At 43.6% G+C, this 4666-nt stretch overlaps 1 long non-coding RNA gene across 1 annotated transcript; it reads left to right on the plus strand.

Annotated features, from left to right (window-relative positions):
* The first annotated feature begins 215 nt into the window (after window positions 1-215).
* On the plus strand, window positions 216-4379 carry LOC135824673 (uncharacterized). The gene is made up of 3 exons (XR_010554909.1): window positions 216-310; window positions 2481-3173; window positions 4141-4379. It is a non-coding gene; the product is annotated as an uncharacterized LOC135824673 (long non-coding RNA).
* The last annotated feature ends 287 nt before the right edge of the window (window positions 4380-4666 follow it).

A 4666-nucleotide genomic window follows, 5' to 3' on the forward strand; every position in this document is an offset into this window, starting at 1 on the left:
TTGCTGGTTGTGTGAATGGGGTTAGTCGGAGAGCACATTTTGGTGATGACTTTGGAAATCTTCTGGAATCAACAGGCTCAAAGCTGTCACTTGCTCTGCTTCATATTGTATCCTCCACACATGAACATGTGGCATGCAATGTGTACTATCATTCCTCATAGTGAGCCATGTTCTTTGTTGATTACTTGCTGAACATACACTTGTGTTATAGGATGGAAGGACACCATTTCACTATGCCAATGAGCGGCGTGACATCAACTGTATGCAGCATCTACTGGATAGCAAAGCCAATCCAAACCAACGTGATGAGGTAAGTATTGATTAGTCAACACAATAACACATGCAATTGAGTGCATTGCAATCCGTGCAGTTACATCTACTGACTTTTTACATTTACGATTTCGGCTCTGCCTTGGTATCAGACAGATAGGCATAGTGGGATGGTCTAGGATCGTGAATGTGAAGTAGAGGATACCCAATGCAAATTCTGCTTGGAAGGTGAGGGATTTTTCCAGCCCTGCTGCGACCAACAGGTAGTTGGTCCTCGCATGTGGGAAACTTGGATACAGTGAATGGGATTTTTGGTCTTTGTCCACTTTGTGGTGGGTCTGATCTACTTACATCCTACTGCCTTATATCAGGAGCTGCATATTATATTCTGCTCTTTAATCCTTGAGGGGAGCAGCGTTCATACGCATGCGGAAAACTCAGTTTGGCCGAGTCTCACACGAACCTAAATTAAATGCCGTACTAATGTCGATTTGTCCAGCTTTTCAATGCACTCTCATGATTGTAACGGAATCTCAGCCATTCCGTTCCCCGGGACGCAGGACACAAAGGACAAAACTTGTTTGTTTTACATTATTTATATTGACATTACGGAAATGGAGACAACACTCAAAGGGACGAACAAGAAGACTGACAAAAGGACTGTCGACTACAAAATCGCGCATTCTCATATCACACATGCACGCGACTAGACGAGACAGTTTGGGGAATGCCATCACACAGGAAGCAACACATCATTTCATAACACCTGCCCCCTTGATGACATTCCACAAAATAATAAACCGACACCACGTTCCACATGCACAACAGCAAAAGGAACCACAGCAAAGCAGAAAAACCAAAACCAACCAACAGCTTACATTGTAGCACAACAAAACTGGGCCACGACACAGGGCCAAACCAAGACACAAGAGCCGACGCTCTCAACCAAGCCGCACTACAGGGCCAAACCAAAAAACACAAGAGCCGACGCTCTAAGCTCAGGCACACAAGGCCAACCGAAACATGAGAGCCAAAGCTCCAACAAATAACAACATGCGCGCAACAGCGCAAAATAGATCTACAAAGCAAATTAATGCAGAACAACAGAACGACGAGAAGAGCAACGTACCGACAACCAAACTCAACAACACAGCAACGAACTCAACAGCGAGAGAAACATGATCAGACAACACAGCGAGCAAGACAACAACAAGACGAACAACAAAGGATGACACACAGTCGGTGATGCCAGACTCATCCACTGGCCTCTGGCGAGCCACGGCCACACGCTCCATGCGCTACCTGCCGTCCAAGGCTCCAGTCCCCAGCTTCTGCCGGTCCAACCACCTGCTCTGCCTCTTCTTCCACCGTCTTGCGCTCCCATCAGCTCCTCTCCTGACCTCCTCCATTCCCACGCATACTTTATAGTTTTACTTTGTTGTTGACGACGACGACAAACAGACTCACTACGAACTAACTCATCCTCTGCGTCCCGGGTTAAGGCACCACGTTGTAACGGAATCTCAGCCATTCCGTTCCCCGGGATGCAGGACACAAAGGACAAAACTTGTTTGTTTTACATTATTTATATTGATATTACGGAAAAAGACTACTCTGCCAGAGACGAACAAGAAGACTGACAAAAGGACTGTCGACTACAAAATCGCGCATGCTCATATCACACATGCACGCGACTGGACGAGACAGTTTGGGGAATGACATCACACAGGAACACAACACATCATTTCATAACATGATCCATGGACGAAATTTACAGCCGGACGAACTCCCTTTCTTTGGAGTTGGACGAAATTATTGACCTACGAAATGTTCTGCCTCTACAGTAGTTGCTGAATATTCACTTGTATTATAATGGGGAAAGGCACCATTTCACTATAACATTGGCCAGGGTCATATCGACTGTATGCGGCATCTCTTGACAGCAAAGCCAGTCCAAACCTTTCCGATAATTTAAGTTGATGAACATTCTGCTCTACGATTATTGTGATAGGTAGTGTAGAGACTATGTCATGTACAGACAGTATTGTGGGCACACAAGTACATGTGACTGAGAACTTCTCTGTCTGATTTGTAAAATATACTGCAGTAATCACACCATCAGAGTGATACACCAGTTTTACCCTGAGTGCTGCAAGTCAGAAGAAGTTTTCTTTTGTTTATCACTGCTTGTACCTATTGCTGTACTACAGGATGAACGGACGCCACTTCACAATGCCACTATTGAGAACAAGGCCGACTTCGTTCTACATCTACTGCAAGCTGGAGCTAACCCAGATCAAGGAGATAAGGCAGGTTATGGAACAGCCATTTCAATATACTCTGCTAAAGCATTTCCTGAAAACTAACTGTGTGAAGAAATCAAAGACTATGCTGGTAAACTGCTGAACAAGTGTTCAATGTGCCGTGCGAAGAGCTTTTCTGAGTCTGGCACTAATTATTTCCCACTGCCAATTGTCTGATGACTGCTTCAGCATGAAAATTAATTCACTACAGCTCCTGCTTGGACCCTACGCTCTTTCAATGAAAACTGTTATGTGAAGAAATCAGTACGTGCCCTAACTCCGAGTGTCATGTTGATGGTTGTGTGAATGAGGTTAGTCGGAGAGTACATTTGGTGATGACTTTGGAAGTCTTCTGGAATCAACAGGTTCAAAGCTGTCGCTCGCCTTGCTTCATATTGTATCATCCACAGACGGACATGTGGCATACAATGTGTACTATCATTTCTCATAGTGAGCCATGTTCTTTGTTGGTTACTTGCTGAACATATACTTATGTTATAGTATGGAAAGACACCACTTCACTATGCCAGTCAGCGGGGCCATATCGATTGTATGCGGCATCTACTGGACAGCAAAGCCAATCCAAACCAAGCTGACAAGGTAAGTTGCATATCATGAAGTATTAACAAACAAAACTGTGAAATTGCTACCCTGTGCTGCAATGGTCTTAACCACTGCACAATTTTGTCGGAAAAAATAGGATGTGAAGGGGAGCCATGAGATGAACTAATTCATTTTGTTGATCCAAACCTTTTACGATAATGTATGTTGAAAACATGTGCTTGACCGTTATTGTGATAGATAGTGTATATACACCTTCCTCAGGGTGTTCAGACTCCACTGTAGCAACTTCATGTTTCACACAGTTATACACCACTACCCAAAAGAGGTCTCTCGGGTGTAGTGTGTATACTATGTAATCTTGACATGTAATATAGTGGACACACAAGTAGCCATGTTCTTTGTTCGTTACTAGTAGTTACTGAAAATTCACTTGTGTTATAATGGGGAAAGGCACTACTTCACACACATGTCTGTGGCCAGGGTCATATCGACTGTATGCAGCATCTCTCGACAGGAAAGTCAATCCAAACCTTTCCGATAATGTATGTTGGTGAACATTCTGTTCTACAATTATTGTGATAGGTAGTGTAGATAGAGACTATGTCATGTACAGACAGTATTGTGGGCACACAAGTACATGTGACTGAGAACTTCTCTGTCTCATTTGTAAAATATACTGCAGTAATCACACCATCAGAGTGGTACACCAGTTTTACCCTGAGTTATGCAAGTCAGAAGAAGTTTTCTTTTGTATGTGAAGAAATCAGTATGTGCCCTAACTCCGAGTGTCATGTTGCTGGTTGTGTGAATGAGGTTAGTCGGAGAGTACATTTGGTGATGACTTTGGAAGTCTTCTGGAATCAACAGGTTCAAAGCTGTCGCTTGCCCTGCTTCCTATTGTATCATCCACAGACGGACATGTGGCATGCAATGTGTACTATAATTTCTCATAGTGACCCATGTTCTTTGTTGATTACTTGCTGAACATATACTTGTGTTATAGGGGGGAAAGACATCACTTCACTATGCCTGTCAGCAGAATCGTATCGATTGTATGCGGCATCTACTGGACAGCAAAGCCAATCCAAACCAAGCTGACGAGGTAAGTTGCATTTTATGAAGCATTAGCAAACAAAATTAGTTAGTGAGCACCCCTCTAAACACCTGATAAGTATTGATTAGTCAATACAATAACACATGCAATTGAGTGCATTGCAATCCATGCGGTTACATCTGCTTACTTTGTACATTTACGATTTTGGCACTGCCTTGGTATCAGACAGGTAGGCATAGTGGGATGGTCTAGGATCGTGAATGTGAGGTAGAGGATCCCCAATTCAAATTCTGCTTGGAAGGTGAGGGATTTTTCCAGCCCTGCTGCAACCTGCAGGTAGTTTGTCCTGGCACGTGGGAAACTTGGATACAGTGAATGGGATTTTTGGTCTTTGTCCACTTTGTGGTGGGTCTGATCTACTTACATGTACGTCCTACTGCCTTATATGAGGAGCTGCATATTATATTCTGCTCTT

This window comes from Sycon ciliatum, chromosome 9 (genome assembly GCF_964019385.1).
Source record: "Sycon ciliatum chromosome 9, ocSycCili1.1, whole genome shotgun sequence".
Taxonomy (NCBI): Eukaryota; Metazoa; Porifera; class Calcarea; order Leucosolenida; family Sycettidae; genus Sycon; species Sycon ciliatum.